At 40.1% G+C, this 25,624-nt stretch overlaps 1 protein-coding gene across 1 annotated transcript in view; it reads left to right on the top strand.

Moving 5' to 3' along the window:
* The first annotated feature begins 5,973 nt into the window (after positions 1 to 5,973).
* The window catches only part of LOC120998348 (zinc finger protein 501-like), a 308,112-nt gene continuing 288,461 nt past the window's right edge, over positions 5,974 to 25,624 (top strand). The window contains exon 1 of the mRNA XM_040429014.1: positions 5,974 to 6,243. The gene's annotated coding sequence lies outside the window, so the exon portion shown is untranslated. The remainder of the gene's footprint in view (positions 6,244 to 25,624) is intronic.

Genomic DNA, 25,624 nt, shown 5'->3' with positions numbered 1-25,624 from the left:
GCTCCCATTAGTGCCCCCAGTAATAGTAATGCCCCATTAGTGCCTCCAGTAATAGTAATGCCCCATTAGTGCCCCCAGTAATAGTAATGTCCCATTAGTGCTCTCAGTAATATTAATGCCCCATTAGTGCCCCTAGTAATAGTAATGCCCCCATTAGTGCCCCCAATAGTGCCCAGCGGCAGTTAACCCCTCAGGTACTGCACCTGAGGGGTTAACTGCAGTGGATCGCAGCTCCCTGTCATAGAGGTCGGTTGCCGGCTATTTGATTCCAGCACCCGCCTCCTGTATTTGTATTAACAGGTCAGTTATCTTCATTGGTGGCGCAGTGGTCACAGCCCCTCCCCTCCTCCTCCTGTCTCTCTTCCTATTGGCGGCGGCAGCAGCAGCACAGGGGGAGGGAGAGACTCCTTCTCCTCTGCGCTGCTGAGAAGAACATCGGCGGCGGGGCAGAGAATGATCAGCTCCTCTCCGCTGTATTCAACTGCCGAGCTGCCGCGGCGGGTCTAGTCGCAAATGGCGACAAGACTAAAAAGTCTTGTCGCCATTTGTAAATTCTAAGTCGCATTGGCGACAATTTTGGTCGCCATCTGGAGCCCTGTTCTTCATGGAAGGTTCCCTTATCAATTTCCAAAGACTTCACCACGTCCCCAGTGTATCACCATGGACATTTCCTGCTGGTTATCTTTCTCCACACATCCCTCTCCTTCTGTCTCCTTAAGAGAGAAAGATTTGTCTTGTCACATACGAGACGTCCCACCTACTGAAACCCCTCATCAATCAGGGACTTATTCATCTGTCCCCCATAGATCACTCACTTTCACCTTCTCATTCAGGGATTCTCATGAAACAACATTCAATGTCCTATAAATTTATATTTATTCAAATGGAGATTTACTTCATAAAATAGGATACCTGACCTTATGAAGTTATCAAACTGCAACCCACTAATAAGATGAAGAATCCCTCACGTTACTGTACAGCGGGGAAAATAAGGGTCTGATGCACTGACAATTTTGCACGTTTTCCCACCTACAGAGAATGGAGAGGTCTGTAATTTGTATCGTAGGTTCACGTCAACTGTGAGAGACAGAATCTAAATAAATCCAGAAAATCACATGATATGATTTGTAAATAATTAATTAGCATTTTATTGCAGGGAATAAGTATTTAATACAATAGGAAAACAGATATACCACTTACTACAAAATCAAGGACCCTTAAAACTCATACTTTATTTAAATATAGATAAAAAGAATATCCAAAACCTGAAAATAAGGCCGGCTTCAGTAGGTTCAAGATACCAATAGAAGCACAAATTAAAAAACAAACCAAACCATAGTCGCAGGGAGGACCAAGGAATGTGGACAATGTCTATAAGCGGGGGTACCGGTATTCCAGGGGGGAGACTGTCCCTAAGGAAACCCTGGTCTACCCTCAGCCTGGGAACGACCCTTGATGGTGGAGTCTCTCCGTCACCGTACCTGACCTGATTGGCCCTATGAAGCCCTATGCCTAGTGGAGTTTCTTGTATATCTTTGTACATTTATTGTACATCATGTAATTGTTTATGTATCTATCTTTTTTTTGGAAACGCTTTTTACCCTCATATACCCCCTGATGAACCCACTTCGGGGGAAACGCGTCGGGTTGAACTGGTAATAGGTCCGATCACGCGGGGCTTCCTAGGGCCAATCAGATCAGGCACGTTGACGGGGAGACTCCACCATCAGGGGTAGTCCCAGGGCTGAGGGTAGACCAGGGTTTCCTTAGGGACAGTCTCCCCCCTGGTATACCGGTACCCCCGTTTATAGACATTGTTCACATTTCTTGGTCCTCCCTGCGACTATGGTTTGTATTGTTTTTGTTTTTGCTTTTTCATTTTTGCTTATATTGGTATCTTGAACCTACTGAAGCCAGCCTTATTTTCAGGTTTTGGATATTCTTTTTATCTATATTTAAATAAAGTATGAGTTTTAAGGGTCCTTGATTTTGTACTAAGTGGTATATATACTTTTTGGAACACCACGTTATCATTTCTATATTACTATATGCTCTCCAATTTTTAATAGAAAAACAGAACTTAATATTTGGTCCAGAAACCTTTGCAGTTACAGAGATCGGACATTTCCTGTAGTTCCTGACCAGGTTTGCACACACTTTTTGGCCCACTCCTCCATACAGATCTTCTCCAGATCTTTCAGGTGTCGGGTCTGTCGCCAGGCTACATTAAGTTTCAGCTTCCTCCAAAGATTTTCGATTGGGTTAATTTCTGGAGACTGGCTAGGCCACTCCAGGATCTGGAAATGCTTTTTATGGATCCGCTCCTTAGCTGCCCTGGCTGTGTGTTTCCAGACATTGTCATGCTTGAAGACCCAGACACGACCCATTTTTAATGCTCTTACTGAGGGAATGAGGTTGTTGGCCAAAATCTCAAGATACATGGCCCCATCCATCCTCCCTTCAATACGATGCAGTCGTCCTGTTCCCTTTGCAGAGAAACACCCCCAAAGTATGATGTTTCCACCCCCATGCTTCATGGTTGGGATGGTGTTCTTGGGGTTCTACTCATCCTCCTTCCTCCAAACCCGGAGACTGGAGTTGATACCAAATAGTTCTATTCTGGTCTTATCTAACCTTCTCCCATGCCTCCTCTGGATCACCCAGATGGTCGTTGGTGAACTTCAAAAGGGTCTGGACATGTTCTGGTGTGAGCAAGGGACTTTGTGTGCCCTGCGGGATTTTAATCCATGACGGCGTAGTGTAGTACTAAAGCTCTCTTCAGGTCATTGACCAGGTCCTCCCGTTTAGTTTGGGGCTAATTTCTGACCTTTCTCAGAATCATACTTACCCCACGAGGTGAGATCTTGCATGGAGCCACAGACCGAGGAAGATTGACAGTCATCTTTTGATTCTTCCATTTTCTAATAATTGCGCCAACAGTTATTGCCTTCTCACCAAACTGCTTGCCTATTGTCCTGTAGCCCATCCCAGCCTTGTGCAGGTCTACTATTATGTCCCTGGTGTCCTTAGACAGCTGTTTGGTGTTGGCCATGGTGGAGAGGTTGGAGTGTGATTGAGTGTGAGGACAGGTGTCCTAATATTGTTAGTACACAACTGACTGCAGTGGTCGCTGCACTTGAGGAACGCCCCAAGCCACTCACCAAAACACAGTCATGAGACACGATACCAGTTGCCCGCGACAAACCCTGGTCTGTGAAGACTGTCTCAACTCCATATTGGCAGCCTAAACCAACATCACTTCAATTCACAGTTCTTTGAACAGGACAATTATAACATGTAAGACTCACCCAGATCTTAGCAGTCACACAGGGAGGGACATTTTGTAAGAATACATTTCTTACCGTGCAGCTGCGTTATGGTCTGTCCGTACTGGTGGAGGACTTGCCCTTGTCGATCTGAATGGACTTGCTAGATGTCCTGTCTCTGTTCGGCCAACAATTTTCTTTGGTCGAAATCAACCTTCTGATGTGTTGCCATCTCCTAATAGTTCTGAAGTTGATCCGGCTCAGAGGTCACGACACAGAAACAGATACAAGATGTGTTCCTCGTAATGACCCCCCCCCCCCCTTCCCTCCCTACCCCTTATTGTAGTGAGCAGTGAATATACAGGTGAAACTCGAAAAATTTGAATATCGTGTAAAAGTCCATTTATTTCAGTAATGCTAATTAAAAGGAATTGCATTAATGCAGCTTAAAATTAGAATTTTGTGAAAAGGTTCAATATTCTAGGCTCAAAGTGTCGCACTCTAGTCCGCTAATTAATCCATACCCCCCGAGCGAAGGGGACCTTAAAATTGTGACTTTGTGGTTCCATAAGCTGTAAGCCATAATCATCCAAACTATAACAAATAAAGGCTTGAAATATCTCGCTTTGCATGTAATGAGTCTCATATGTTAGCTTCACCTTTTAAGTTGCATTACTGAAATAAATGAACATTGCACCATATTCAATTTTTTTAAGTTTCACCTGTATGTATATATATATACACACAGCGCCACGGAGGTGACGTGTCCTCCATGGGAGCGCCGCGGAGGTGACGTGTCCTCCATGGGAGCGCCGCGGAGATGACGTGTCCTCCATGGGAGCGTCGCGGAGGTGACGTGTCCTCTATGGGAGCGCCGCGGAGGTGACATGTCCTCTATGGGAGCGCCGCATCCTCCATGGGAGCGCCACAGAGCTGACGTGTCCTCCATGGGAGCGCCGCGGAGGTGACGTGCCCTCCATGGGAGCGCCACAGAGGGGACGTGTCCACCATGTGAGCTTTGCAGCGTTTCCTCCATTTGAGCGACGCGATGGGGATGTGTCCACTAGGGATCGACCGATATTGATTTTTTAGAACCGATACCAATAATCTGGGAACTTTCAGGCCGATAATTTATACCGATTATTCTGTGAATTTTCATTATTATTATTTTTTTTTTTAATCCTACACAAATTTGCTGAAAATGAATATGTTTATTGTTAACGTGTAGTTTTATTTTTTTTTGTAAATCTTTCTTTTTCATTTATACTTAATATATACTGTATATTTTTTTAACATATATATATTTTTTTACTAACTTTTAGCCCCCTTAGGGACTAGAACCCTTGTCCTATTCCCCTAATAGAGCTCTATCAGGGTGAATAGGACTTTACACTGTCCCTGCTGCCCTGTGCTCTGTTCACACAGCAGCAGGGAGCCGACTATGGCAGCCAGGGCTTCAGTAGTGTCCTGGCTGCCATGGTAACCGATCAGAGCCCCAGGCTTACACTGCTGGGGCTCCGATCGGAACTGCCACTGAGGAGGAGGAGAGGGGATCCTGCTGCCACTGCCACCAATGATTAATACTGGGGGGGGTTGGGTGGGGGGGGGGGCACACTGCGCCACCAATGTTTTTAATACTGGGGTCGGGGGGGCGCACTGCGCCACCAATGAAGATATCTCTCTCATTCATTCATATACAGGAGGCGGGAGCTGCAGAATCACATAGCCGGCTCCCGACCTCTATGAGCGGTAGCTGCGATCTGCGGCAGTTAACCCCTCAGGTGCGGCACCTGCAAAACTACAACTCCCAGCATGTCTGAACAGCCTACAGCTATCATGTAGTTTTAGAACAGCTGGAGGGCCACAGGTTGAGCATCCCTGCTTTATGGGGTTCAGCCCTGATATCGGATATTGGGGGGGGGGTGCTCTCGTCCCTCTATGGGAGTTCATCCCTGATATCGGGGGGCGATTTCAACTCTATGGGGGTTCAGCCCTGATATCGGGGGGCGCTCTCCTCTCTCTGTGGGGGTTCAGCCCTGATATTGGGGTGTGCCCTCGTCCTTCTATGGCGGGATCACACTTTTCAGGGATTTGTGCAGCTCATAAACTGCTGCTGGCTGCCCATAGACTTCCAGGCTGCTGACTGCCACACCCCAATCATCCGGACTCTCAGAGGGCAGTGGGGTGAACTCCACCCTAATCCACCCGCTGGTTTCTATTCTCCTCTGCCGCATTTCGGGATCCACAAGAGGATTTGCAGAAATGGCGGCTGACAGCAGCGTTCCTCCTCCTGATTGTAGCGCTCAGTATTGTATTCAGTCTGTGTGTTATCTCCTATAGGTTCTGACTCCAGGAGGAGAAGTCCCCCCAAGAGATGTCCCCGTCCTCTGTATTCCCAGGACTGTCCAGAGGAGAAGCCCCCAGAGAACCATCAGGTAGATGGAGCTAAAGTCTCCCCAGAATCTGACCAGAAAGGGATTGAACCAAAGACCATTTTACATTTCTCTTCTTTAGGATGAAAATCTGATGGATATTAAGGTTGAGGTGAAAGATGAAGAAGAAGAGGAGACAGATTTATGGGGCGATCAGCAGGGTAAGGAGGGAGGCTGTCATGGGTCACCTGGATACTACTCCCATCATCACATGTAATAATCTCTCCTGTCCCTGTGTGTTTCCTACAGATGGACTCATAGAAGGAAATCCCCCCGAGAGATGTCCCCGTCCTCTGTATTCCCAGGACTGTCCAGAGGAGAAGCTCCCAGAGAACCATCAGGTAGATGGAGCTGAAGTCTCCCCAGAATCTGACCAGAAAGGGATTTAACCAAAGATCATTTCCCTCTTCCCCCTCCAGGACAGCTCCTGACCATGAGATGATCCTCCTCCCACCAGGCAGGGACAGTGAGAGTAAAGCATCTTCTCCTAAGTGTCTTCCTGTCCTTCCAGGTGGGGAGAGGACATCATCTTCACATGGCAGCAGGTGGGTTCATTCAGACTTACCTTGGGCTCTGGGCTGTGGACATCTGGTTTGCTGTGATGTGTGGAGCCTGGTGTAAGTGGCCGGCAGTGCGTGTGGTGCATATGTGCAGCGCTGGGGTATACAGAGGACTCCTGGATTAATGGGCCGTTTACTGCAGGCTGCTGATTAGTGAGAAGGATGCGTCACTGTGAAAGTCATCATAGGAACCACGTTCTAGATGTGGCATCTGTTCTGGTAACCCCTTCACGACTTCCGATGTACATGTATGACAGATATTGCGTCTTTAAAGATGACGATTGGAGCGGGAGCCATGGCCGTCTGGGGTCTGCTATTTCCCACAGCAGATACCCGGGGTTGGCGATAACGCCGATCGCAGACATTTAATCCCTCAGATGTCATGGTGAAATATGACAACTGTATCTGAGCTCTTAAAAACTGGGAGAATTTCGCTCCTGGGGATGGAATGTCGCCACCGCGCGCGAAATCTTGGGAGTCGTTTGTTGATTGTGAAAGGCCGGTGCCTGCCGCAGGCTCACATGAGAGGTATAGTCCAATAAAGGCCTGCGGGTGACAGCACTACATTGGAATATACACAATACTCTATTCAGTAATGCATTAAATTCTGTTGTTGAATATAAATTGCATATTGAGATCTCATTGGGGCCTAAAAAGATATAAAAAACTGTTAGTTTTTTTAATTTAAAATCATCCCCTTTCCCCATAATAAAAAGGTATAAAAAATAAAGATCATAGGCTTTGCAGCGTCCCACACTGTTTGTCCTGTATGGTGAATGCTGTAATGCTAAAAAAATCCCCCCCCCCCCCAAAAAAATAAAAATAATAATAATAATTGATAAAAAAAATTATCTCTGACGCAGCTTCATAGACTGAAATATAAAAAGTTATGAGGGGCAAATATGGCGATTTCCCTTAAGTATTGCCTTGTCCCGTGATAATTTACTCCATTCACTCAGTCCTGTGGCCCCTTAACTGCACGGTCCATGCACCCCAGAAACACGCTGCTCTCGGTTCATTAGGCGTCCCGGAACATGCAGTGAACACGCGCCGTGCTGATACTCCAAGCAGATGTTTAGCTTCATTTAGCGCAACCAGGCAAAGCATTAAAGTTTAAGGCTATAATGTGTAAAAAGTACAGTATTACCAAAAATAGCAAAAACTAGAAATAAAAATGAGAAAACCAAAAGTCTAATAACATGGCCCTGGAGACGGGGAAGATCTACACTGTCCAATCCGATTGGGTCTCTCAACTAAAACCTCCCTGGCCCCGTATTTCTATCTCCACTCAGCAAAAAGGGGTTTATCTGAGATGACGCCCCCTCCATTCCGGCTCAGCCCTTGGGGTGACACTTGGTTATTCAGGCTCCCTCCAGCTCCCCATCCAGATCGTATAGACACTAAATATGAGCCATGGCGGCTCTACAGGAGGTTATGCAGTGGGGACACATGCCGTTAGGTGGGGGGAGGGGGTGGACTTTACGCAAAGCCCATGATGTTCCAAATACGATTATGGAAATGATTCACCTGTAGATCCTAACAGCGATGAGTTACAGCCGATACTATATTCACTCATATTCCCGGGTACAGTCAGAAATGCCTGTAGGCCGCCTGGCGCCCCCATATCTGGGCACTTAATGAATCTCCACGGGACAGATTGTTTTGGGTGGGTGAGGACCTCTGCATTCCTAACTGCACAGTCCAAGGGTGTCGGCATCTAATAGGCAGAAGCCGAGTGCATCACAACGGAGACGGCTTATCCCACCACAAAGTAACGCAGCGGCAACGAGGGACCTCTGTTACCATATACATAACACCAGCTCAATAAAGTCACATTACATATTCTATATGTGACATGATGGCTGTCAGCTTATCATCGGAGATAAAAGAAAAAAATGCCAAAGTTAAAAAAAAAATTGTAAGTATCAAAACACAAACAAAACTATATAAATGTGGTGTCTCTGTAATCGTACTGACCCGGAGAATGAAGAGAACAGGTCAGTTTTATCTCATAGGGAACGCTGTAAAAACAAAACCCATAAAACTATATAAATGTGGAATCACTGTAATCGTACTGACCCGGAGAATGAAGAGAACAGGTCAGTTTTATCTCATAGGGAACGCTGTAAAAACACAACCCATAAAACTATATAAATGTGATATCACTGTAATCGTACTGACCCGGAGAATGAAGGAACAGGTCAGTTTTATCTCATAGGGAACACTGTAAATACAAAACCCATAAAACTATATAAATGTGGTATCACTGTAATCGTACTGACCGGAGAATGAAGAGAACAGGTCAGTTTTATCTCATAGAGAACGCTGTAAAAACAAAACCCATAAAACTATATAAATGTGGTATAGCTGTAATCGTACTGACCCAGAGAATGAAGGGAACAGCTCAGTTTTATCTCATAGGGAACACTGTAAAAACACAACCCATAAAACTATATAAATGTGGTATCACTGTAATCGTACTGACCCGGAGAATGAAGAGAACAGGTCAGTTTTATCTCATAGAGAACGCTGTAAAAACAAAACCCATAAAACTATATAAATGTGGTATCACTGTAATCGTACTGACCGGAGAATGAAGGGAACAGGTCAGTTTTATCTCATAGGGAACGCTGTAAAAACAAAACCCATAAAACTATATAAATGTGGTATCACTGTAATCGTACTGACCCGGAGAATGAAGGAACAGGTCAGTTTTATCTCATAGGGAACACTGTAAATACAAAACCCATAAAACTATATAAATGTGGTATCACTGTAATCGTACTGACCGGAGAATGAAGGGAACAGGACAGTTTTATCTCATAGGGAACGCTGTAAAAACACAACCCATAAAACTATATAAATGTGATATCACTGTAATCGTACTGACCGGAGAATGAAGAGAACAGGTCAGTTTTATCTCATAGGGAACGCTGTAAAAACACAACCCATAAAACTATATAAATGTGGTATCACTGTAATCGTACTGACCCGGAGAATGAAGAGAACAGGTCAGTTTTATCTCATAGAGAACGCTGTAAAAACAAAACCCATAAAACTATATAAATGTGGTATCCCTGTAATCGTACTGACCCGGAGAATGAAGAGAACAGGTCAGTTTTATCTCATAGGGAACGCTGTAAAAACAAAACCCATAAAACTGTATAAATGTGGTATCACTGTAATCGTACTGACCCGGAGAATGAAGGAACAGGTCAGTTTTATCTCATAGGGAACGCTGTAAAAACAAAACCCATAAAACTGTATAAATGTGGTATCACTGTAATCGTACTGACCCGGAGAATGAAGGAACAGGTCAGTTTTATCTCATAGGGAACGCTGTAAAAACTAAACCCATAAACTATATAAATGTGGTATCACTGTAATTGTACTGACCGGAGAATGAAGAGAACAGGTCAGTTTTATCTCATAGGGAACACTGTAAATACAAAACCCATAAAACTATATAAATGTGGTATCACTGTAATCGTACTGACCTGGAGAATGAAGGGAACAGATCAGTTTTATCTCATAGGGAACGCTGTAAAAACAAAACCTATAAAACTATATAAATGTGGTATCACTGTAATCGTACTGACCCGGAGAATGAAGAGAACATGTCAGTTTTATCTCATAGGGAACACTGTAAATAAAAAACCCATAAAACTATATAAATGTGGTATCACTGTAATCGTACTGACCCAGGGAATGAAGGGAACAGCTCAGTTTTATCTCATAGGGAACTCTGTAAAAACAAAACCCATAAAACTATATAAATGTGATATCACTGTAATCGTACTGACCCGGAGAATGAAGGAACAGGTCAGTTTTATCTCATAGGGAACGCTGTAAAAACAAAACCCATACAACTATATAAATGTGAAACACTGTAATCGTACTGACCCGGGGAATGAAGAGAACAGGTCAGTTTTATCTCATAGGGAACGCTGTAAATACAAAACCCATAACACTATATAAATGTGGTATCACTGTAATCGTACTGACCCGGAGAATGAAGAGAACAGGTCAGTTTTATCTCATAGTGAACACTGTAAATACAAAACCCATAAAACTATATAAATGTGGTATCACTGTAATCGTACTGACCCAGGGAATGAAGGGAACAGCTCAGTTTTATCTCATAGGAAACTCTGTAAAAACAAAACCCATAAAACTATATAAATGTGATATCACTGTAATCGTACTGACCCGGAGAATGAAGAGAACAGGTCAGTTTTATCTCATAGGGACACTGTAAAAACAAAACCCATAAAACTATATAAATGTGGTATCTCTGTAATCGTACTGACCCGGAGAATGAAGAGAACAGGTCAATTTTATCTCATAGGGAACGCTGTAAAAACAAAACCCATAAAACTGAATAAATGTGGTATCACTGTAATCGTACTGACCGGAGAATGAAGAGAACAGGTCAGTTTTATCTCATAGAGAACGCTGTAAAAACAAAACCCATAAAACTAGATAAATGTGGTATCACTGTAATCGTACTGACCTGGAGAATGAAGGGAACAGATCAGTTTTATCTCATAGGGAACACTGTAAAAACACAACCCATAAAACTATATAAATGTAGTATCACTGTTATGGTACTGACCCGGAGAATGAAGAGAACAGGTCAGTTTTATCTCATAGGGAACAACATAAAAACAAAACCCATAAAACTATATAAATGTGATATCACTGTAATCGTACTGACCCGGAGAATGAAGAGAACAGGTCAGTTTTATCTCATAGGGAACGCTGTAAAAACTAAACCCATAAACTATATAAATGTGGTATCACTGTAATCGTACTGACCCGGAGAATGAAGGGAACAGGTCAGTTTTATCTCATAGGGAACGCTGTAAAAACAAATCCCATAAAACTATATAAATGTGGTATCACTGTAATCGTACTGACCCGGAGAATGAAGGGAACAGGTCAGTTTTATCTCATAGGGCACACTGTAAAAACACCACCCATAAAACTATATAAATGTGGTATCACTGTAATCGTACTGACCCGGAGAATGAAGAGAACAGGTCAGTTTTATCTCATAGGGAACGCTGTAAAAACAAACCCCATAAAACTATATAAATGTGGTATCACTGTAATCGTACTGACCCGGAGAATGAAGAGAACAGGTCAGTTTTATCTCATAGGGAACAACATAAAAACAAAACCCATAAAACTATATAAATGTGGTATCACTGTAATCGTACTGACCCGGAGAGTGAAGAGAACAGGTCAGTTTTATCTCATAGGGAACAACATAAAAACAAAACCCATAAAACTATATAAATGTGGTATCACTGTAATCGTACTGACCCGGAGAATGAAGAGAACAGGTCAGTTTTATCTCATAGGGAACAACATAAAAACAAAACCCATAAAACTATATAAATGTGATATCACTGTAATCGTACTGACCCGGAGAATGAAGAGAACAGGTCAGTTTTATCTCATAGGGACACTGTAAAAACAAAACCCATAAAACTATATAAATGTGGTATCTCTGTAATCGTACTGACCCGGAGAATGAAGAGAACAGGTCAATTTTATCTCATAGGGAACGCTGTAAAAACAAAACCCATAAAACTGAATAAATGTGGTATCACTGTAATCGTACTGACCGGAGAATGAAGAGAACAGGTCAGTTTTATCTTATAGGGAACACTGTAAATACAAACCCCATAAAACTATATAAATGTGGTATCACTGTAATCGTACTGACCCGGAGAATGAAGGGAACAGGACAGTTTTATCTCATAGAGAACGCTGTAAAAACAAAACCCATAAAACTATATAAATGTGGTATCGCTGTAATCGTACTGACCTGGAGAATGAAGGGAACAGATCAGTTTTATCTCATAGGGAACACTGTAAAAACACAACCCATAAAACTATATAAATGTAGTATCACTGTTATGGTACTGACCCGGAGAATGAAGAGAACAGGTCAGTTTTATCTCATAGGGAAAAACATAAAAACAAAACCCATAAAACTATATAAATGTGATATCACTGTAATCGTACTGACCCGGAGAATGAAGAGAACAGGTCAGTTTTATCTCATAGGGAACGCTGTAAAAACTAAACCCATAAACTATATAAATGTGGTATCACTGTAATCGTACTGACCCGGAGAATGAAGGGAACAGGTCAGTTTTATCTCATAGGGAACGCTGTAAAAACAAATCCCATAAAACGATATAAATGTGGTATCACTGTAATCGTACTGACCGGAGAATGAAGAGAACAGGTCAGTTTTATCTCATAGGGAACGCTGTAAAAACAAACCCCATAAAACTATATAAATGTGGTATCACTGTAATCGTACTGACCCGGAGAATGAAGAGAACAGGTCAGTTTTATCTCATAGGGAACAACATAAAAACAAAACCCATAAAACTATATAAATGTGGTATCACTGTAATCGTACTGACCCGGGGAGTGAAGGGAACAGGTCAGTTTTATCTCATAGGGAACGCTGTAAAAACAAAACCCATAAAACTATATAAATGTGGTATCACTCTAATCGTACTGACCCGGAGAATGAAGAGAACAGGTCAGTTTTATCTCATAGGGAACAACATAAAAACAAAACCCATAAAACTATATAAATGTGATATCACTGTAATCGTACTGACCCGGAGAATAAAGAGAACAGGTCAGTTTTATCTCATAGGGAACGCTGTAAAAACTAAACCCATAAACTATATAAATGTGGTATCACTGTAATCGTACTGACCCGGAGAATGAAGAGAACAGGTCAGTTTTAGCCCATAGGGAACGCTGTAAAAACAAAACCCATAAAACTATATAAATGTGGTATCACTGTAATCGTACTGACCGGAGAATGAAGAGAACAGGTCAGTTTTATCTCATAGGGAACGCTGTAAAAACAAAACCCATAAAACTATATAAATGTGGAATCACTGTAATCGTACTGACCCGGAGAATGAAGAGAACAGGTCAGTTTTATCTCATAGGGAACGCTGTAAAAACACAACCCATAAAACTATATAAATGTGATATCACTGTAATCGTACTGACCCGGAGAATGAAGGAACAGGTCAGTTTTATCTCATAGGGAACACTGTAAATACAAAACCCATAAAACTATATAAATGTGGTATCACTGTAATCGTACTGACCGGAGAATGAAGGGAACAGGACAGTTTTATCTCATAGGGAACGCTGTAAAAACACAACCCATAAAACTATATAAATGTGATATCACTGTAATCGTACTGACCGGAGAATGAAGAGAACAGGTCAGTTTTATCTCATAGGGAACGCTGTAAAAACACAACCCATAAAACTATATAAATGTGGTATCACTGTAATCGTACTGACCCGGAGAATGAAGAGAACAGGTCAGTTTTATCTCATAGAGAACGCTGTAAAAACAAAACCCATAAAACTATATAAATGTGGTATCCCTGTAATCGTACTGACCCGGAGAATGAAGAGAACAGGTCAGTTTTATCTCATAGGGAACGCTGTAAAAACAAAACCCATAAAACTGTATAAATGTGGTATCACTGTAATCGTACTGACCCGGAGAATGAAGGAACAGGTCAGTTTTATCTCATAGGGAACGCTGTAAAAACTAAACCCATAAACTATATAAATGTGGTATCACTGTAATTGTACTGACCGGAGAATGAAGAGAACAGGTCAGTTTTATCTCATAGGGAACACTGTAAATACAAAACCCATAAAACTATATAAATGTGGTATCACTGTAATCGTACTGACCCAGGGAATGAAGGGAACAGCTCAGTTTTATCTCATAGGGAACTCTGTAAAAACAAAACCCATAAAACTATATAAATGTGATATCACTGTAATCGTACTGACCCGGAGAATGAAGGAACAGGTCAGTTTTATCTCATAGGGAACGCTGTAAAAACAAAACCCATACAACTATATAAATGTGGAATCACTGTAATCGTACTGACCCGGAGAATGAAGGAACAGGTCAGTTTTATCTCATAGGGAACGCTGTAAATACAAAACCCATAAAACTATATAAATGTGGTATCACTGTAATCGTACTGACCCAGGGAATGAAGGGAACAGCTCAGTTTTATCTCATAGGGAACTCTGTAAAAACAAAACCCATAAAACTATATAAATGTGGTATCACTGTAATCGTACTGACCCGGAGAATGAAGGGAACAGGTCAGTTTTATCTCATAGGGAACACTGTAAATACAAAACCCATAAAACTATATAAATGTGGTATCACTGTAATCGTACTGACCCAGGGAATGAAGGGAACAGCTCAGTTTTATCTCATAGGGAACTCTGTAAAAACAAAACCCATAAAACTATATAAATGTGATATCACTGTAATCGTACTGACCCGGAGAATGAAGGAACAGGTCAGTTTTATCTCATAGGGAACGCTGTAAAAACAAAACCCATACAACTATATAAATGTGGAATCACTGTAATCGTACTGACCCGGAGAATGAAGGAACAGGTCAGTTTTATCTCATAGGGAACGCTGTAAAAACAAAACCCATACAACTATATAAATGTTGTATCACTGTAATCGTACTGACCCGGGGAATGAAGAGAACAGGTCAGTTTTATCTCATAGGGAACGCTGTAAATACAAAACCCATAACACTATATAAATGTGGTATCACTGTAATCGTACTGACCCAGGGAATGAAGGGAACAGCTCAGTTTTATCTCATAGGGAACTCTGTAAAAACAAAACCCATAAAACTATATAAATGTGATATCACTGTAATCGTACTGACCCGGAGAATGAAGAGAACAGGTCAGTTTTATCTCATAGGGACACTGTAAAAACAAAACCCATAAAACTATATAAATGTGGTATCTCTGTAATCGTACTGACCCGGAGAATGAAGAGAACAGGTCAATTTTATCTCATAGGGAACGCTGTAAAAACAAAACCCATAAAACTGAATAAATGTGGTATCACTGTAATCGTACTGACCGGAGAATGAAGAGAACAGGTCAGTTTTATCTCATAGAGAACGCTGTAAAAACAAAACCCATAAAACTATATAAATGTGGTATCGCTGTAATCGTACTGACCTGGAGAGTGAAGAGAACAGGTCAGTTTTATCTCATAGGGAACAACATAAAAACAAAACCCATAAAACTATATAAATGTGGTATCACTGTAATCGTACTGACCCGGAGAATGAAGAGAACAGGTCAGTTTTATCTCATAGGGAACAACATAAAAACAAAACCCATAAAACTATATAAATGTGATATCACTGTAATCGTACTGACCCGGAGAATGAAGAGAACAGGTCAGTTTTATCTCATAGGGACACTGTAAAAACAAAACCCATAAAACTATATAAATGTGGTATCTCTGTAATCGTACTGACCCGGAGAATGAAGAGAACAGGTCAATTTTATCTCATAGGGAACGCTGTAAAAACAAAACCCATAAAACTGAATAAATGTGGTATCACTGTAATCGTACTGACCGGAGAATGAAGAGAACAGGTCAGTTTTATCTCATAGAGAACGCTGTAAAAACAAAACCCATAAAACTATATAAATGTGGTATCGCTGTAATCGTACTGACCTGGAGAATGAAGGGAACAGATCAGTTTTATCTCATAGGGAACACTGTAAAAACACAACCCATAAAACTATATAAATGTAGTATCACTGTTATGGTACTGACCCGGAGAATGAAGAGAACAGGTCAGTTTTATCTCATAGGGAACAACATAAAAACAAAACCCATAAAACTATATAAATGTGATATCACTGTAATCGTACTGACCCGGAGAATGAAGAGAACAGGTCAGTTTTATCTCATAGGGAACGCTGTAAAAACTAAACCCATAAACTATATAAATGTGGTATCACTGTAATCGTACTGACCCGGAGAATGAAGGGAACAGGTCAGTTTTATCTCATAGGGAACGCTGTAAAAACAAATCCCATAAAACTATATAAATGTGGTATCACTGTAATCGTACTGACCCGGAGAATGAAGGGAACAGGTCAGTTTTATCTCATAGGGAACGCTGTAAAAACAAATCCCATAAAACGATATAAATGTGGTATCACTGTAATCGTACTGACCGGAGAATGAAGAGAACAGGTCAGTTTTATCTCATAGGGAACGCTGTAAAAACAAACCCCATAAAACTATATAAATGTGGTATCACTGTAATCGTACTGACCCGGAGAATGAAGAGAACAGGTCAGTTTTATCTCATAGGGAACAACATAAAAACAAAACCCATAAAACTATATAAATGTGGTATCACTGTAATCGTACTGACCCGGGGAGTGAAGGGAACAGGTCAGTTTTATCTCATAGGGAACGCTGTAAAAACAAAACCCATAAAACTATATAAATGTGGTATCACTCTAATCGTACTGACCCGGAGAATGAAGAGAACAGGTCAGTTTTATCTCATAGGGAACAACATAAAAACAAAACCCATAAAACTATATAAATGTGATATCACTGTAATCGTACTGACCCGGAGAATAAAGAGAACAGGTCAGTTTTATCTCATAGGGAACGCTGTAAAAACTAAACCCATAAACTATATAAATGTGGTATCACTGTAATCGTACTGACCCGGAGAATGAAGAGAACAGGTCAGTTTTAGCCCATAGGGAACGCTGTAAAAACAAAACCCATAAAACTATATAAATGTGGTATCACTGTAATCATACTGACCGGAGAATGAAGAGAACAGGTCAGTTTTATCTCATAGGGAACAATGTAAAAACAAAACCCATAAAACTATATAAATGTGGTATCACTGTAATCGTACTGACCCAGAGAATGAAGGGAACAGATCAGTTTTATCTAATAGGGAACGCTGTAAACAGAAAACCTATAAAACTATATAAATGTGGTATCACTGTAATCGTACTAACCCGGAGAATGAAGAGAACAGGTCAGTTTTATCTCATAGGGAACACTGTAAAAACAAAACCCATAAACTATATAAATGTGGTATCACTGTAATCGTACTGACCCGGAGAATGAAGGGAACAGGTCAGTTTTATCTCATAGGGAACGCTGTAAAAACAAATCCCATAAAACGATATAAATGTGGTATCACTGTAATCGTACTGACCCGGAGAATGAAGGGAACAGGTCAGTTTTATCTCATAGGGAACGCTGTAAATACAAAACCCATGAAACTATATAAATGTGGTATCACTGTAATCGTACTGACCCGTAGAATGAAGAGAACAGGTCAGTTTTATCTCATAGGGAACAACATAAAAACAAAACCCATAAAACTATATAAATGTGGTATCACTGTAATCGTACTGACCCGGAGAATGAAGGGAACAGGTCAGTTTTATCTCATAGGGAACGCTGTAAAAACAAAACCCATAAAACTACATAAATGTGGTATCACTGTAATCGTACTGACCCGGAGAATGAAGGGAACAGGTCAGTTTTATCTCATAGGGAACGCTGTAAAAACAAAACCCATAAACTATATAAATATGGAATCACTAATCGTACTGACCCGGAGAGTGAAGAGAACAGGTCAGTTTTATCTCATAGGGAACGCTGTAAATACAAAACCCATAAAACTAAATAAATGTGGTATCACTGTAATCGTACTGACCAGGAGAATGAAGAGAACAGGTCAGTTTTATCTCAGAGGGAACGCTGTAAAAACAAAACCCATAAAACTATATAAATGTGGTATCACTGTAATCATACTGACCCGGAGAATGAAGAGAACAGGTCAGTTTTATCTCATAGGGAACGCTGTAAAAACAAAACCCATAAAACTACATAAATGTGGTATCACTGTAATCGTACTGACCCGGAGAATGAAGGGAACAGGTCAGTTTTATCTCATAGGGAACGCTGTAAAAACAAAACCCATAAACTATATAAATATGGAATCACTAATCGTACTGACCCGGAGAGTGAAGAGAACAGGTCAGTTTTATCTCATAGGGAACGCTGTAAATACAAAACCCATAAAACTAAATAAATGTGGTATCACTGTAATCGTACTGACCAGGAGAATGAAGAGAACAGGTCAGTTTTATCTCAGAGGGAACGCTGTAAAAACAAAACCCATAAAACTATATAAATGTGGTATCACTGTAATCGTACCGACCCGGAGAATGAAGGGAACAGGTCAGTTTTAGCCCATAGGGAACGCTGTAAAAACAAAACCCATAAAACTATATAAATGTGGTATCACTGTAATCATACTGACCGGAGAATGAAGAGAACAGGTCAGTTTTATCTCATAGGGAACAATGTAAAAACAAAACCCATAAAACTATATAAATGTGGTATCACTGTAATCGTACTGACCCAGAGAATGAAGGGAACAGATCAGTTTTATCTAATAGGGAACGCTGTAAACAGAAAACCTATAAAACTATATAAATGTGGTATCACTGTAATCGTACTAACCCGGAGAATGAAGAGAACAGGTCAGTTTTATCTCATAGGGAACACTGTAAAAACTAAACCCATAAACTATATAAATGTGGTATCACTGTAATCGTACTGACCCGGAGAATGAAGGGAACAGGTCAGTTTTATCTCATAGGGAACGCTGTAAAAACAAATCCCATAAAACGATATAAATGTGGTATCACTGTAATCGTACTGACCCGGAGAATGAAGGGAACAGGTCAGTTTTATCTCATAGGGAACGCTGTAAATACAAAACCCATGAAACTATATAAATGTGGTATCACTGTAATCGTACTGACCCGTAGAATGAAGAGAACAGGTCAGTTTTATCTCATAGGGAACAACATAAAAACAAAACCCATAAAACTATATAAATGTGGTATCACTGTAATCGTACTGACCCGGAGAATGAAGGGAACAGGTCAGTTTTATCTCATAGGGAACGCTGTAAAAACAAAACCCATAAAACTATATAAATGTGGTATCACTGTAATCGTACTGACCCGGAGAATGAAGGGAACAGGTCAGTTTTATCTCATAGGGAACGCTGTAAAAACAAAACCCATAAACTATATAAATATGGAATCCCTAATCGTACTGACCCGGAGAGTGAAGAGAACAGGTCAGTTTTATCTCATAGGGAACGCTGTAAATACAAAACCCATAAAACTAAATAAATGTGGTATCACTGTAATCGTACTGACCAGGAGAATGAAGAGAACAGGTCAGTTTTATCTCAGAGGGAACGCTGTAAAAACAAAACCCATAAAACTATATAAATGTGGTATCACTGTAATCATACTGACCCGGAGAATGAAGAGAACAGGTCAGTTTTATCTCATAGGGAACGCTGTAAAAACAAAACCCATAAAACTATATAAATGTGGTATCACTGTAATCGTACCGACCCGGAGAATGAAGGGAACAGGTCAGTTTTAGCCCATAGGGAACGCTGTAAAAACAAAACCCATAAAACTATATAAATGTGGTATCACTGTAATCATACTGACCGGAGAATGAAGAGAACAGGTCAGTTTTATCTCATAGGGAACAATGTAAAAACAAAACCCATAAAACTATATAAATGTGGTATCACTGTAATCGTACTGACCCAGAGAATGAAGGGAACAGATCAGTTTTATCTAATAGGGAACGCTGTAAACAGAAAACCTATAAAACTATATAAATGTGGTATCACTGTAATCGTACTAACCCGGAGAATGAAGAGAACAGGTCAGTTTTATCTCATAGGGAACACTGTAAAAACTAAACCCATAAACTATATAAATGTGGTATCACTGTAATCGTACTAACCCGGAGAATGAAGGGAACAGGTCAGTTTTATCTCATAGGGAACGCTGTAAAAACAAATCCCATAAAACGATATAAATGTGGTATCACTGTAATCGTACTGACCCGGAGAATGAAGGGAACAGGTCAGTTTTATCTCATAGGGAACGCTGTAAATACAAAACCCATGAAACTATATAAATGTGGTATCACTGTAATCGTACTGACCCGTAGAATGAAGAGAACAGGTCAGTTTTATCTCATAGGGAACAACATAAAAACAAAACCCATAAAACTATATAAATGTGGTATCACTGTAATCGTACTGACCCGGAGAATGAAGGGAACAGGTCAGTTTTATCTCATAGGGAACGCTGTAAAAACAAAACCCATAAAACTACATAAATGTGGTATCACTGTAATCGTACTGACCCGGAGAATGAAGGGAACAGGTCAGTTTTATCTCATAGGGAACGCTGTAAAAACAAAACCCATAAACTATATAAATATGGAATCACTAATCGTACTGACCCGGAGAGTGAAGAGAACAGGTCAGTTTTATCTCATAGGGAACGCTGTAAATACAAAACCCATAAAACTAAATAAATGTGGTATCACTGTAATCGTACTGACCAGGAGAATGAAGAGAACAGGTCAGTTTTATCTCAGAGGGAACGCTGTAAAAACAAAACCCATAAAACTATATAAATGTGGTATCACTGTAATCATACTGACCCGGAGAATGAAGAGAACAGGTCAGTTTTATCTCATAGGGAACGCTGTAAAAACAAAACCCATAAACTATATAAATGTGGTATCACTGTAATCGCACTGACCCGGAGAGTGAAGAGAACAGGTCAGTTTTATCTCATAGGGAACGCTGTAAATACAAAACCCATAAAACTGAAAAAATGTGGTATCACTGTAATCATACTGACCCAGAGAATGAAGAGAACAGGTCAGTTTTATCTCATAGGGAACGCTGTAAAAACAAAACCCATAAAACTATATAAATGTGGTATCACTGTAATCGTACTGACCCGGAGAATGAAGGGAACAGGTCAGTTTTATCTCATAGGGAACGCTGTAAAAACAAAACCCATAAACTATATAAATGTGGTATCACTGTAATCGCACTGACCCGGAGAGTGAAGAGAACAGGTCAGTTTTATCTCATAGGGAACGCTGTAAATACAAAACCCATAAAACTGAAAAAATGTGGTATCACTGTAATCATACTGACCCAGAGAATGAAGAGAACAGGTCAGTTTTATCTCATAGGGAACACTGTAAAAACAAAACCCATAAAACTACATAAATATTGTATCTCTGTAATCGTACTGACCCGGAGAATGAAGAGAACAGGTCAATTTTATCTCATAGGGAACGCTGTAAAAACAAAACCCATAAAACTGAATAAATGTGGTATCACTGTAATCGTACTGACCGGAGAATGAAGAGAACAGGTCAGTTTTATCTCATAGAGAACGCTGTAAAAACAAAACCCATAAAACTATATAAATGTGGTATCGCTGTAATCGTACTGACCTGGAGAATGAAGGGAACAGATCAGTTTTATCTCATAGGGAACACTGTAAAAACACAACCCATAAAACTATATAAATGTAGTATCACTGTTATGGTACTGACCCGGAGAATGAAGAGAACAGGTCAGTTTTATCTCATAGGGAACAACATAAAAACAAAACCCATAAAACTATATAATTGTGATATCACTGTAATCGTACTGACCCGGAGAATGAAGAGAACAGGTCAGTTTTATCTCATAGGGAACGCTGTAAAAACTAAACCCATAAACTATATAAATGTGGTATCACTGTAATCGTACTGACCCGGAGAATGAAGGGAACAGGTCAGTTTTATCTCATAGGGAACGCTGTAAAAACAAATCCCATAAAACTATATAAATGTGGTATCACTGTAATCGTACTGACCCGGAGAATGAAGGGAACAGGTCAGTTTTATCTCATAGGGAACGCTGTAAAAACAAATCCCATAAAACGATATAAATGTGGTATCACTGTAATCGTACTGACCGGAGAATGAAGAGAACAGGTCAGTTTTATCTCATAGGGAACGCTGTAAAAACAAACCCCATAAAACTATATAAATGTGGTATCACTGTAATCGTACTGACCCGGAGAATGAAGAGAACAGGTCAGTTTTATCTCATAGGGAACAACATAAAAACAAAACCCATAAAACTATATAAATGTGGTATCACTGTAATCGTACTGACCCGGGGAGTGAAGGGAACAGGTCAGTTTTATCTCATAGGGAACGCTGTAAAAACAAAACCCATAAAACTATATAAATGTGGTATCACTCTAATCGTACTGACCCGGAGAATGAAGAGAACAGGTCAGTTTTATCTCATAGGGAACAACATAAAAACAAAACCCATAAAACTATATAAATGTGATATCACTGTAATCGTACTGACCCGGAGAATAAAGAGAACAGGTCAGTTTTATCTCATAGGGAACGCTGTAAAAACTAAACCCATAAACTATATAAATGTGGTATCACTGTAATCGTACTGACCCGGAGAATGAAGAGAACAGGTCAGTTTTAGCCCATAGGGAACGCTGTAAAAACAAAACCCATAAAACTATATAAATGTGGTATCACTGTAATCATACTGACCGGAGAATGAAGAGAACAGGTCAGTTTTATCTCATAGGGAACAATGTAAAAACAAAACCCATAAAACTATATAAATGTGGTATCACTGTAATCGTACTGACCCAGAGAATGAAGGGAACAGATCAGTTTTATCTAATAGGGAACGCTGTAAACAGAAAACCTATAAAACTATATAAATGTGGTATCACTGTAATCGTACTAACCCGGAGAATGAAGAGAACAGGTCAGTTTTATCTCATAGGGAACACTGTAAAAACTAAACCCATAAACTATATAAATGTGGTATCACTGTAATCGTACTGACCCGGAGAATGAAGGGAACAGGTCAGTTTTATCTCATAGGGAACGCTGTAAAAACAAATCCCATAAAACGATATAAATGTGGTATCACTGTAATCGTACTGACCCGGAGAATGAAGGGAACAGGTCAGTTTTATCTCATAGGGAACGCTGTAAATACAAAACCCATGAAACTATATAAATGTGGTATCACTGTAATCGTACTGACCCGTAGAATGAAGAGAACAGGTCAGTTTTATCTCATAGGGAACAACATAAAAACAAAACCCATAAAACTATATAAATGTGGTATCACTGTAATCGTACTGACCCGGAGAATGAAGGGAACAGGTCAGTTTTATCTCATAGGGAACGCTGTAAAAACAAAACCCATAAAACTACATAAATGTGGTATCACTGTAATCGTACTGACCCGGAGAATGAAGGGAACAGGTCAGTTTTATCTCATAGGGAACGCTGTAAAAACAAAACCCATAAACTATATAAATATGGAATCACTAATCGTACTGACCCGGAGAGTGAAGAGAACAGGTCAGTTTTATCTCATAGGGAACGCTGTAAATACAAAACCCATAAAACTAAATAAATGTGGTATCACTGTAATCGTACTGACCAGGAGAATGAAGAGAACAGGTCAGTTTTATCTCAGAGGGAACGCTGTAAAAACAAAACCCATAAAACTATATAAATGTGGTATCACTGTAATCATACTGACCCGGAGAATGAAGAGAACAGGTCAGTTTTATCTCATAGGGAACGCTGTAAAAACAAAACCCATAAAACTATATAAATGTGGTATCACTGTAATCGTACCGACCCGGAGAATGAAGGGAACAGGTCAGTTTTAGCCCATAGGGAACGCTGTAAAAACAAAACCCATAAAACTATATAAATGTGGTATCACTGTAATCATACTGACCGGAGAATGAAGAGAACAGGTCAGTTTTATCTCATAGGGAACAATGTAAAAACAAAACCCATAAAACTATATAAATGTGGTATCACTGTAATCGTACTGACCCAGAGAATGAAGGGAACAGATCAGTTTTATCTAATAGGGAACGCTGTAAACAGAAAACCTATAAAACTATATAAATGTGGTATCACTGTAATCGTACTAACCCGGAGAATGAAGAGAACAGGTCAGTTTTATCTCATAGGGAACACTGTAAAAACTAAACCCATAAACTATATAAATGTGGTATCACTGTAATCGTACTGACCCGGAGAATGAAGGGAACAGGTCAGTTTTATCTCATAGGGAACGCTGTAAAAACAAATCCCATAAAACGATATAAATGTGGTATCACTGTAATCGTACTGACCCGGAGAATGAAGGGAACAGGTCAGTTTTATCTCATAGGGAACGCTGTAAATACAAAACCCATGAAACTATATAAATGTGGTATCACTGTAATCGTACTGACCCGTAGAATGAAGAGAACAGGTCAGTTTTATCTCATAGGGAACAACATAAAAACAAAACCCATAAAACTATATAAATGTGGTATCACTGTAATCGTACTGACCCGGAGAATGAAGGGAACAGGTCAGTTTTATCTCATAGGGAACGCTGTAAAAACAAAACCCATAAAACTACATAAATGTGGTATCACTGTAATCGTACTGACCCGGAGAATGAAGTGAACAGGTCAGTTTTATCTCATAGGGAACGCTGTAAAAACAAAACCCATAAACTATATAAATATGGAATCCCTAATCGTACTGACCCGGAGAGTGAAGAGAACAGGTCAGTTTTATCTCATAGGGAACGCTGTAAATACAAAACCCATAAAACTAAATAAATGTGGTATCACTGTAATCGTACTGACCAGGAGAATGAAGAGAACAGGTCAGTTTTATCTCAGAGGGAACGCTGTAAAAACAAAACCCATAAAACTATATAAATGTGGTATCACTGTAATCATACTGACCCGGAGAATGAAGAGAACAGGTCAGTTTTATCTCATAGGGAACGCTGTAAAAACAAAACCCATAAAACTATATAAATGTGGTATCACTGTAATCGTACCGACCCGGAGAATGAAGGGAACAGGTCAGTTTTAGCCCATAGGGAACGCTGTAAAAACAAAACCCATAAAACTATATAAATGTGGTATCACTGTAATCATACTGACCGGAGAATGAAGAGAACAGGTCAGTTTTATCTCATAGGGAACGCTGTAAAAACAAATCCCATAAAACGATATAAATGTGGTATCACTGTAATCGTACTGACCCGGAGAATGAAGGGAACAGGTCAGTTTTATCTCATAGGGAACGCTGTAAATACAAAACCCATGAAACTATATAAATGTGGTATCACTGTAATCGTACTGACCCGTAGAATGAAGAGAACAGGTCAGTTTTATCTCATAGGGAACAACATAAAAACAAAACCCATAAAACTATATAAATGTGGTATCACTGTAATCGTACTGACCCGGAGAATGAAGGGAACAGGTCAGTTTTATCTCATAGGGAACGCTGTAAAAACAAAACCCATAAAACTACATAAATGTGGTATCACTGTAATCGTACTGACCCGGAGAATGAAGGGAACAGGTCAGTTTTATCTCATAGGGAACGCTGTAAAAACAAAACCCATAAACTATATAAATATGGAATCACTAATCGTACTGACCCGGAGAGTGAAGAGAACAGGTC

Source organism: Bufo bufo, chromosome 4 (genome assembly GCF_905171765.1).
Source record: "Bufo bufo chromosome 4, aBufBuf1.1, whole genome shotgun sequence".
NCBI classification, from domain to species: Eukaryota; Metazoa; Chordata; class Amphibia; order Anura; family Bufonidae; genus Bufo; species Bufo bufo.
Note: the sequence above shows the minus strand (reverse complement) of the source record. Positions and strands in the feature narration are given on the sequence as shown.